This window comes from Myotis lucifugus, unplaced genomic scaffold (genome assembly GCF_000147115.1).
Source record: "Myotis lucifugus unplaced genomic scaffold, Myoluc2.0 scaffold_8, whole genome shotgun sequence".
NCBI classification, from domain to species: Eukaryota; Metazoa; Chordata; class Mammalia; order Chiroptera; family Vespertilionidae; genus Myotis; species Myotis lucifugus.
In genome coordinates, this window is record NW_005871056.1 from 12,740,709 (window position 1) to 12,753,228 (window position 12,520).

Genomic DNA, 12,520 nt, shown 5'->3' on the forward strand with positions numbered 1-12,520 from the left:
GTTTGTTTTGCTCTTTATTTTTGCATATTCCGTTTCCAGTGACAAGTTTGTCAGTCTGAAAACCTTCCACTGGTTTGTGCATTAGAAACTGTGTGTATGTGTTGTGTGAGTGCGTGCATGTGCGAGTATATGTTTAGCCAGTATCTTGAAACTGTAACTGATAGCTGAGTGGCTATCACTGTCTCCCTGGGTTTTATACACATCACTTCAGATGTGGCCTTTTGCCACAATTCCTTTAGACTGGTAAGACTGCCTTTTAGACCTTTGGAGGGAGTTCTTCAGAGGCAGTACTCCCCAATTCAGCATCTGAAGATCCCACAGTGGGGATGGTAATCCCTGTCCATTTGTTAATAAACAAATGTTTTGATGGGTGTATAAACATACTTTGTAAACATTTAACATTCAAGTTCTATGTGCATGTAAGGGGTTTATCTAGCCTAATTCCATGGATGGTTTTGTTGTAGAGGTAGTAATTTCTTTATTTTTTGTTAATCCTCACCCGGGGGTATTTTTCCATTGATTTTTAGAGAGACAGACAGAAACAATGATGTGAGAGAGACGCATCAATTGGTTGCCTCCCACATGCACCCTGACCAGGGCCGGGGATCAAGCCTGCAACTGATATACACGCCCTTGACTGGAATCAAACTGGGACTCTTCAGTCACCAGGCCGATGCTCTATCCACTGAGTCAAACTGGCTAGGGCTGAGGTAGTAATTTCTATTAGTTTTTGATCTATGGAAGGCCTCCGGAAATCCAGAAGCTTAATCTTGCCTTTGACAGGGTACTAAGCAGGGACCTGATGTCTTACTTCTTCACAGTCCCAATCTGCATTTCAAGATATTTGGGGCCATACTTCTGGTTTAGTAGCTCTGTTCTTCCTACCACATCTATGAACTAGAAACATCACACCCATCTTGATCCTTCCTAGTAGATGTTGTTTTCACATCTACTAGGGCTGAGCTGTCTTTAGGAAAAAATGAGACTATGAGAGGTCTCTTGAGAAAGTTTTTTAAATTATTGTGAGAATGCCCTTCCTTAAGCTTCTAGAAACAGAATGCAGGTTGTACGTTGCCCAATCCCAAGGGGCTCGGTAAGTAAGTTACACTATGAAGGATACAGCTTAGTGTTGTATAGTGCATAATGGGCACAAAGAGCAGCTCTGATTATAGGTGATATGTAATTTCAAAGCCTGTTTTATTTTCATTCATTAAAAACTGGAGAATGGAAGGCTGGTAGCATAAATCTGAGAAGTTGCCATGTAGCAAACAGATTGGGGAGGTAAGGGACAGTATGGCCAACTAGAAAATGTATGACTCACCTAAAGGATTCAAATGTGTTACTTTTAAACTCTATGGACTAAGTCTAGGTAGAGTAGCTACATTTGTTGGTACTTGACATGTAGTTCTCAATTCCCCCCCAATCTCCCACAAGCAATGTTGTCCTGGTTGTGGAGCTAAAGACACAAGCGTGAATTAAATGGCTTGCTCAAAGTTACACTGGCAGGATATGTAACAAAAGATGGGTGTCCACAGTGTGTCAGTATAAGAATTAATACAAACCAAGAAGAAAAGTCAACTCGATAGAAAATAGACAAAGGTTATGAAAAATAGTTCACAAAAAAGAAACGAATTACCAATAAGCATTCAAAAGAAAATGTTCAGCCTTGTGTGTAAATCAGTGCATTAAATGGGGGGGGGAGGGGGGGTCCAATTGTGGAATCGTCTCCTATTTACATTTAAAATATTTTTGTGTAAATATATATATGTAAATATATAGAAACATAATTGCATAGAAAACTGTCCTCAATAGTTACTTCTGGGAAAAGGAGTGGGCGTAATCGTGGGACTTTGATGCTTGGCTCCTGTAAAATATGGATCTCTTAACATGAATGTATTTGTGTATTTTTATTTTTTATTTATTTATTTTTAAAATATATTTTATTGATTTTTTTACAGAGAGGAAGGGAGAGGTATAGAGATTTAGAAACATCGATGAGAGAAACATCGATCAGCTGCCTACTGCACACTCCCTACTGGGGATGTGCTCGCAACCAAGGTACATGCCCTTGACCGGAATCAAACCTGCGACCCTTGAATCCGCAGGCTGATGCTCTATCCACTGAGCCAAACCGGTTAGGGCTATTTGTGTATTTTTAAATTAAAAATATAAAAACTTAGCCGAGCTGGTTTGGCTCAGTGGATAGAGCGTCCGCCTGAGGACTGAAGGGTCCCAGGTTTGATTTCTGGTCAAGGGCATGGATCCCCAGTGGGTGGCGTGCAGGAAGCAACTGATCAATGATTCTCATCATTGATATTTCTATCATTCCCTCTCCCATCCTCTCTGAAATTTATATATAAATTCTGAGAGGCAATTGGGAAAGGCTGGATGGAGGAGGGAGTGGTATCTGAGCTGAGCGATGATGGGTTTTTGATGAGTGGAAATGAATGAGGAGGGCATTCCACATAGAAGGAACCATATTAGCAAAACTCACAGAAGTGAAAAAGGCCAAGATGAGTAGATCAAGCAATGGATGTGAGCCTTGGATGGCTGGTAGGCTGCTTTGGAAGAAAGTGTGAATCAAGAACAAAGTTAAAGTGGTAGGGGAGGTAGGGAAGGTTTTAAGAAATCTCAAATGCCATGCTAAGGTTTGCCCTATGGTTGCAAGAGAAGCCATTAAAGCTGTTGGGAGGTGTAATGATCCAGCCTTGTGTTTAAAGGTAATTATAATACTTTCTAAAGGAACCTGTAGCCTTTTTCATGTCATTAAGTCAATTGGCTGATTGAGAAATGCTGTCCAAGGTATTTGATCTTTTCCCTTTTGATCCTATAATGGGGAGAGCTGAAATTTTTATTTGGTATCTAGGAAGTGAGGGTATAGGAAGCTCAGAGTCCAATTCTTGTTACAAAAACAAACAAAAAACAATCCCTGTCACCTTTGGCATTAAAATTCTTAAATGCGCCCCCCTCCACCACCCTCAGTGTGGCTAGTGGATTGAGCATCGCCCATGCACCAAGAGATCTCCGGTTGGATTCCCAGTTGGGGCACATGTCCGGTTGCGGTTTCGGGCTCAACCCCCTCAGTGGGAAGGTGTGCAAGAGGCAGCTGATCGATGTGTGTCTCTCATTGATGTTTCTATCTCTCCCTCTCCTTCTCTTTAAAAAAAAATCAATAAAAACATTTTAAAATTTTTAATTCTTAAATGCTAGAGCAAAAGGACTTGACAAAATTTATTCAGGTTTCTGCTTTAATGCTTAAATTGTCCAAAGGAATATTCTTTTAGAAGACTTCATTTCAATAGTTATTGAGACTCCTATTAAATGTACAGCAAACCATGATGGGAATAAATGACAACCACTATACCTTAAAGAGAAGATACTGAGAATTAAATGAAATAATTATACAGTGCCTTGCCCAGCAACTGACGTAGAGTAAGCGCTTCACAATAGTCTCCATTATTAATATTATTTTTTAAAGATGTTTTTATTGATTTTAGAGAAAGGGTTAAAGAGATAGAAACATAGATGAGAGAGAAACATCAATCGGCTGCCTCCTGCACCCCGCCCCCACTGGGGATTGAGCCCCCAACCCAGGCATGTGCCCTGACCCGGAATCAAACCAGTGACCTCTTGGTTTATGGGTTGACGCTCAACCACTGAGCACACCAGCTGGGCTATTAATATTAATAATAGACTGATAATTCCTTGAAGACAGCGATTTGTCTCACTCATCTGGATCTCTATCATGTTTCCCATTCTTACCCGAGGAAAAGGGCCCAATAGCCAGAATTTGAGCTGTCCCTGACCAGCCCTGACTCTTGAGTTGGTTTGGGAAACCAAAAAAAATCAGTATAGGTCAAATATACCCTGACAATAGAAACAACAAAAGAGAACATCACAGCCATGGAGAACAAACTTGCAAATGGACTCCCATACAATTGGCTAATGATAGATTTTACTGGTGCTTTCTTAACCACAAGGACATTTTTGTGTTCATGGCTTTGTCCTTAATGCCTGGAATGGTGCCTGGCACTGAAAAGGTGCTTGTTAAAGAGTGGAATTTTAAAACGTTGTTTATTGAATACCTTTTCTGTGCCAGACACAGTGCCACTTGTTCCCCTTCTAATTCTTACAGCTCCTCTGAAGAGGAGGTGGCATAAATTCCATGTTGCAGATGAAAACAGAAGCTCAGATAGGTGCTTGGATTTCATCCTATAGATAAGCCACTCCACTAGTAAATGGCAAAGTCAGCTTTTGAATTCAGCTGAGTTTGCCATAGGCCCATGCTATTTCTACTATTCCATCTGGCTGGACAAAGAATCAGATTTGTGGATTTCAGACTCTTTGACCTTGAGAAGGCAAATTACTTTTTCTGGGCCTCAGTGTAAAGTCAGTCACCTTAGTTCTTTTCCAGCACAAAAATGATATTCTTAGTACAGTGCTTGATGCCCAGCTCACAATCTTCTTAGAAGCATAAGCTGTAATCACTGAGCTGATTAAGCATCAGGACAAGACAAAATAGGAGTATGTAGCTGAGGTCTAGGTATGACCAAAATGGGATTTGTGGAGGGAGGGAGCAGGAAGCCAGGGGAGGAGAATGTAAATGTAACAAAATGTCTGCATGATAGTGGGTTCATGGGTGTTCTGTACTCTTACTATATGAAATATTTCATGAGCTAAAAGAAAAAAACAAACACGGTATCATGGCAGTGACACAGCACATTAGTGGATGATAATTGGGCCAATTCCTCTCAATATGTTCTTTTTTTAAAATATATTTTATTGATTTTTTTACAGAGAGGAAGGGAGAGGGATAGAGAGTTAGAAACATCGATGAGAGAGAAACATCGATAAGAGAGAAACATCGATCAGCTGCCTCCTGCACATCCCCTTCTGGGGATGTGCCCGCAACCAAGGTACATGCCCTTGATGGGAATTGAACCTGGGACCCTTCAGTCCGCAGGCCAACTCTCTATCCACTGAGCCAAACCGGTTAGGGCCCTCTCAATATGTTCTTCATGAAATCTGCAAGTTGTGTTCAACCGGTCAGAATTCTTACAGAGCACATCAACACATCTGTGGTACTTCAATGTTCTAAAAAACATATAGTATCAGTTTTATCCCATTTAATTCTTCATTTACTGTAATGATTAAAGGCTCATGGGTTATCTGAAAGAAGTAGTTGCAAGCAGCTTAAAATGTTCTCATCATGTCCTTTAAAAGAATAAGTATTAATTTTAATAATTGATTTTTCAAGCACAAAATGTAAAAGTTTCAAACATAATGTCACAAAGTGTTTTTGTCCATTTTAAATGCTCTATCGCATAGTTTGGTTTTTCTTCATTTTAAGACCCCTTTATCCAGTTCCAAATTATATATATATATATATGTATTTTAATGTATCAATGAACCTTTTTCTTAGATAATTAAGCTTAAAGAGTATGTGTAATTCGTGAATGTGGAAAGTTGACTTCATGAGTGCTATCTTTCAGTGGGGGCAGCTGCCTGCCCTGGCGGTCCTCGATAGCCTCCTTTTAACAGAGATCCTGAATCACACACAGCTTTAAGCAGTGGTGTAAGCTTTTTCTTTCCTCTTACTCATTTCCAACAGGTGTCTTCCAAAACATATGACACACTTCCTGCTGAAATTAATTTAATCATCATGACCCAGTTGTCAGCCTGGAGAAGCTGACTCAGATGATTGGAGTGTGATGCTCTTTGCCCCTGCACTAAAACAACCTAGACTACTGTGCTTTTGTTCTTTTTTAAAAATGGCAACTTTACTGAGGTATATAATTCACACACCATACAATTCACCCATTTAAAGTGTTCTATTCAGTGTTTTTTTTTGTATATTCAGAGCTGTGCATCCAGCATCACTAATTCCAGAACATTTTCATCATCCCAAAAAGGAACCCTGCACCCCTTAGCTGCCACTCCACTGCTCTTCTATCCCTCCCAGCCCTAAGAAACCACTAATCTTTCTATCTATAGATTTGCCTATTCTGGGCATTCCATAGAAATGGAATCATGCAATATGTGATCCTTTGTGACTGGCTTCTTTTACTTAGAGTGTTTTCAAGCTTCATTCATCTGGTAGCATGTTTCAGTACTTCATTCCTTTTTGTTGCTGAATAAGATGGCATTGTATAGATATACCATGTTTTTATCCATTCATCAGATGATGGAGATTTGGGTTGTTTTCACTTTTTTGGCTATTCAGAATAGTGCTACTGTGAACATTCATGTGCAAGTTTTTGAATGAACATGTTTCATTTCTCTTGGGTATATACCTAGGAGTGGAATTGCTGGGTCATATAGTAACTATGTTTAACCTTTTGAGAAACTATCAGACTGTTTCCAAAGTGGCTGAACCCTTTTATATTCCCACCAGCAGTCTCCACATCCTCCGGTACTTTTCATTATCTGACTTCTTACCCACCCTGTGGGTGTGAAATGATATCTCATTGTGGTTTTGATTTGCATTTCCTTGATGACTGTGTGTTTTTTTTCTAATATCTCTTTTCACCAGCTTTCCTATCTATATCCTCCCAAACCAGGCTGTGGCTGTCACATTTCATTATTGCCAATGTGGTTGCCGTATCTAAAAAGCCTTTCAATTCCCTTCTAAAAACTGCTTTCCATCTACTATGGGCCAGGATTCCATATATCCCAGCTTGTCAGGATTATGTCCAACGTGAGATTAAATGGGTTCTGGATGAGGCCCTGCCATGAAGTAAGATATGTGCTTGCACTTTGTGACTGCTGATCTAGCAGCTTTGCAATGATTCTGCTTAAACCCACGATTTTATGAAAAAGAAGAAGGAAAGCAGAAAGGGAGGGAGGGAGAGAGAGTGAGAAGGAGAAAAAGAGGGAGAAAGGGAGGAAGAGGGAAGCGTGGCTTTCTACTAGTGGGCTTGGTTGGCCCAAGTCTTAATGCAGTGTCCTCCCTCTCCTTGCTTCATGCCTGGTACCCTTCACTCCTCTGGACCTTTGCATGTGCTTTTCCTTTTTGCAGTGACCCCTCCCCCCACTCCACTTGTCTGCCTGGCAAGCTCTTATTCATTCTTTTTTAAAATATATATATTTTATTGATTTTTTACAGAGAGGAAGGGAGAGGGATAGAGTTAGAAACATCAATGAGAGAGAAACATCGATCAGCTGCCTCCTGCACACCCCCTACTGGGGATGTGCCTGCAACCAAGGTACATGCCCTTGACCAGAATCGAACCTGGGACCCTTCAGTCTGCAGGCCGACGCTCTATCCACTGAGCCAAACCAGTTAGGGCCTTATTCATTCTTTTATTTAACTCTATTAAAGAATTTTTCAGCCAAAGGCAAAAAATGAATAGTATAATAAACCCCAATCAACAATTACCAACATGTGGGTCAATCTTCATCCTTACCTGCCCTCCAGTCCCTACTCCCCTCAAACTGGATCCTTTTGAAACAAATACTAGAGAGCATACATTATTTGTCCACTTTGATTCTTTTATTTATTTATTTTTGGTCAAATGTTCTTTTTATTAAGGTGAAATTCATGTAACATAAAATTAATCATTTTAGCCCAGCTGGTTTGGCTCAGCTAGGCTGTAACAAAACGTTGCCACTTCCATGCTTGCTGTCACCTTCATACTTCTGCACATGAAGTTCCCACTGTCCCTCTGTCCACTTCGGATTTCTATTCTTCCTTCAGGCACCCTCTCTTCTCAGAAGTCTTCCCAAACCAACCTTTCTCCCCTCACTATTTCCCCAAACAGAGCAGTGAAGCTGCTTCTCAGCTGTGCTGGGCCTTTTTAACAACCACAGGGTGAGTTGGGTGCTGCAGACCTGCAGGACTGTGAGAGGAACTCAGGGACCCCGCAGTCTCAATAGATAGGCAACGGCAGGGGCTGTGGGGCCCCTATCCCACAAGGGCGCCTCAGGATGCTTCCAGCTTTGGAGAGGAAGATACCAGGTATGAAACAATTAGTGATTGAGGTAGAAATCTCCTGGTTTATGGGACAAGTACTCAGAGGAACTTGAATCATCTGGAGGCCAGCGTTCCAAGGGTTCCCCACGCTTCAGACCCAGCTCTCTGGTGCCACCTGTTGGAGAACTGCAAATTGCTTTACTGATGGGCACCTTCCCTGCCCGCAAAGAATTTGGGAATAGTCTTACATGTTTTAAAGTTGACATTTACAATATAAATGTTTAAACAGTTGCAAAGGATGTACTGTCCAGGGTATTTTAAATACTGACATTGTAAGGTTAAACGGTTTCGTCACTGTAGTACAGCCAATGAATCTAAAGATAGTGAGTGAATACCCACTGTCACCCCTATGGGAAGTACACGAACAAGCTCTTCCATATTAATGAGGTTTTACCTTATTTTTCTCTTTGAACTTGTGTTCAATTCTACTGTCCCCACAGTTTTAGCCTAATGTAATATGTCCTTATGCCTAAAAGATTCTGCTGATCACATCGTCATACTTCTCTGTAGCAAAAACTAGAGATACAAACTGACATTTTAAAAATTAAAATTTGTCTGTGACCATAAGCCACTAAGTGTTTAAAAATGTTCTCCTGGAAAGTTTTAATGACAAATATTAGTATACAGTTGATCAAAACAACATAAATATATTACAAATATTGATATTTATTCAGCAAAATATTAGAATGTATTTTATGAGTTGACTGGGTTTCCCCCATTTTGTGCACCAATGGATAAATACTTCTTTTTTCAAGACAGTGTACAGCTTCATCTCTCCCTAGTTCTCATTCTTACAGGCAAAGCACTCAGAAGTCCTGTGACATAAATAATGGAAAAGAATGGAGGGAGTATGGAGCCTTGTCATGCCAGTATTTTAAATCAATAATATTATATCAACAAGAATTGTTTTTTTGCTGCATGGGTGACAGGTAAATGAGGGTTTATTATACTAGTTCCTCTGCTTTTGTGTTTGTTTCCATTTTACTGTACATAGTAAAAGTTAAAGAAATTATGATTAATCTCTATTAGTTGACAAGAAAAATTAGACCCTCCTGCAGTTGTGTTGCAAGTGAAAAATGGGAACTATGTACTTGACTGGCTAAAGGATTTATTTCCCCGTCTTTGGAGCCGTTCTTCTCTCCAGATCCAGCGCAAGACTTCCAACTGGCCTTTTGTCAGCCTCAGGCAGGCTGGGGTGTTTGCCTTTCTTTCCCAAAGCTAGAAGCTTTCTCTAGGAGTGGGTCCATTTGAAGACGGTGGTGGGTGACCCATTTCCCCAAACGCCTGGGGAAATGGGTCAGGCCGAGAAGAGGAGAAAGATTCCATCTCAGAATACAAGTGCATTCTCTCTCCCTTCCAGCCTCTCCCATGCACCCTGCCCAGAACCTGGCACCTCTCAGTGGAGGGAACAAGGGACCTGCCCAGGGGCATGTGGTTAAGAAGGGTGAGGCTGGAACTATTTCCATCATCTTCTGCGAGATACTTCAGCCCAGGAAAGTTTAACTATAGTGAATTAATTTCTTTCTTTTTAAAAAAAAATCCTCATCCGAGAATGTGTTTTTGTTGTGTGTGTGTGTGTGTGTGTGTGTGTGTGTGTGTGTGTGTGTGTGTTTAAATTGACTTGAGAGAGAGAGGAAAGGAGAGAGAATCGTGCATCGGTAGGCACCCCAACTGGGGGTTGAACCCACAACCTAGGTATGTACCCTGACCTGGAATTGAACCTGCAACCTTTTGGGGTCCAGGAGGGTGCGTCAACCAACTGAACCGCCAGTCCAGAGTGCGAATTAATTTCAATTAAAACAAAAGCAAACAATTAAATGTGATAGTGGAGTGGGGTGGGTGGAGCAGGGGGAGGGGAAACACTATAAAAGACCTCCTTGGGATAACTGGCAATATTTGCATACGGTTTTGCAGATTAAGTAATGGTATTGCATCCTAATTAAATCACCCGATCTTGAAAACTCTGCTGTGGTTGTGTAATAGAATGTCCTTGCTCTGGGGAAATACACACGGAATGGTTTAGGGTTCAAGGCGCATCACATCTGCAACTTCCTCTTTGATGCTCGGAGGGGGGCTTGAACGTACAGAGAGGGGGTCAAAATGCTAAAACTTGGTGAATTCGGTTAAGAAGAGCGTCCAAGCCTTCTCCGTACTGTTCTCACAACTTTGTAACGGAAATGATTTCAAAACACACTCTGACGCGGCAAGTCTGGTCTCTGTCGCCGCCTGGTGGCTATGGCGGGGAGCGCACCCTAGGGTCCGAGTCCTTTCAACTCGCAGCCTCAGGCAGCGGCTCCCGACTCCCCTGTGCAGAGCGTCCCCGGGTGGACAGGTTTGATTTCGCCTCGTAGTTGGGTCCGTCTGGTTTTGTGAGCCACTGCAGGCGCATTTCTTGTGCAACCAAAGTGAAGGCACATTCATCTTGGTGTGAGGGAAGTCAGGATGTCAGGGCTTCCAACCCAGAAGCTTTCTACGACGAGGGAAACTGAGGCCCAGAGAGGGCCGGGCATCTGTGGTTTGGGGGACGGGGGGCTGAAGGCTCCAAGGGGGTGTGTATTGGGGGTGCCAATGGTGGCCCTTCTCTCGTGACAGCGTGCACTGTCAGAGAAAAGAGTGCGACACTGCGGGGCGAGGGGTGCTGAGGGGCTCGTGGGCACTCACAACGCCGACGCCAAGCTCGGACCTCCCAGGAGAGCCGTCCCGTCCAGTGCGGGGACCTCGCCTTTCCAAGCGAGGAGGGACAGCTCGGGCTGGAGATTCTCGGGGCGCAATCTACAGACCCCCCCCCACCCCCCATTCCCCACCCCCCACTCAGCCCCCTTCCCTCCCGGTCCTACTGGCAGACCTGGCTCCGCTGCGGATCCCACCCCTGGGACAATGGCAGAGGCGGGTTTGGAGAGGACGTGGGAACAATAGCCCCCGGCCCCCCCCTCCCCGCCTCCCATCCCCACCCTCGCGCCCACCAGCTTCCGGGCTTTCTCAGGCTCTGGAGCGGAGGGGACCGGAGACCGAGCCCGCCGAGCTCTGCCCACAGCGGCTGTCCTAGGGGCCAGGGGTCCACTCCGACCCAACTCTGTCCCCAGGTGGCCTGGCAAGGGGAGTGGTTGCTTTTTAAAACTTTTTTTTAAAAATTGAGGTAAAATTTACAAAAAGGGAAATGGACAAATCTCATTGTGAACTATGATGAGTTTTTTTTTGTTTGTTTTTGCAGAAGTCCACACATTTATTCTAGGCCACACAGGCCTGTTACTCATCTCTGCTCTTGCAGCGTCAGAGCCATCTCAAAACAAGCGGTCGCGGCAATGTCCCGGTAAAGCCGAACACCGAATTAGAACTCCTATCCTGTAAGCTACTGCCTTTTCCCATTTAAAAATGTAACCACCTTGAAGTCATACAGAATTTGCCAGCCCCATTTCATGAAATCTGACAAAAGCTTGCAACACAATTCCAGGAGACCCAGATTTCTATGGAACTTGGTTCTAACTTGACATGCTAAATAAGCTCAGACAATACTTTGCTTCCGGCTGCATTAGTCTCTTTTTATTCTTTTGGTAATCTCTTCCCATTAACTACTTCTGTTTGTAGGTGATGAAATGTCTAAGGAATCCACGTCAAATGTTGGCTCTGCTGTGAGCATGGTCTTTTCCCTTGGCTTCAACTCAGAATTAAGACTTTTGATTCTTGGTTTTGGGTGTTATTTTTTCTCCCCAGTCTCAGAAGTAGTTTCCACTGCAGACAGTCTGTATGCTGTATAGGTAGTAGTGGCCGACCACCAGTCTCTAGTCTCCCGGCACACGACACAGGATGGATTTTAAAATGCATTAAACTAAGAGGCATTCTCTCAAATGAGTTCTAATGCATTTTATTTTTAGACAACCTACAGGACATGTTTTTTCTTAAAAACAATGCCTCCGCTCCAAATAAATCAAGGTCAAAATAAATGAAGAGCTCACGATACCATCATTCCCATTCGTCGTAGTCCTGGCGTGTGGGTGAAAGGCAGCAGCCAGTTAGGATGACAGGTGATAGATCCAAATTGTCAAATTTGTTAACATTTTCCCACTTCTAAACCATCCTTAAAGAAAACCATACATGGGGTCACACCATCCTCACGGCAGCCCAGCAGAGCCACCAGGCCATCTGGATTCATGTTTTCACAATAAAGAACTGGTAGTTTTTGAAGTTGTGCTTGATCTATTCTGCAGCCCCTGTCATAAAAGGCTTTCCTCTTTCTGGTTTTTGCTCGTCACGTTTCCCTTTGATTGATTTCATCTCATCTTTGATGCACGTACTTCCTGTAGGCTTCTGGTTTCCTGCAAATGATGGTTCGTGACAACGATATCCACACCAGCGATGACTGTACTTATGTACTGTGGCCCACAGGGCCTTCAGCGGAGGCATTTCCACCAATCAGCGAGTCATCGATGTTACCCTCTGTCCTCCTGACCATCTTCCCCTCTACCTCCAGGCTCAGCCCCTCTGCCATCTCCCGGGTCTTATATATATCGGAGAACATCTCACATGGCTGGTGAGGTCCTGGTAGATGAT

General features: G+C 43.0%; 1 pseudogene; it reads right to left on the reverse strand.

Moving 5' to 3' along the window:
* Positions 1-12,020: 12,020 nt before the first annotated feature.
* Positions 12,021-12,520, reverse strand: LOC102431209 (annotated as a pseudogene).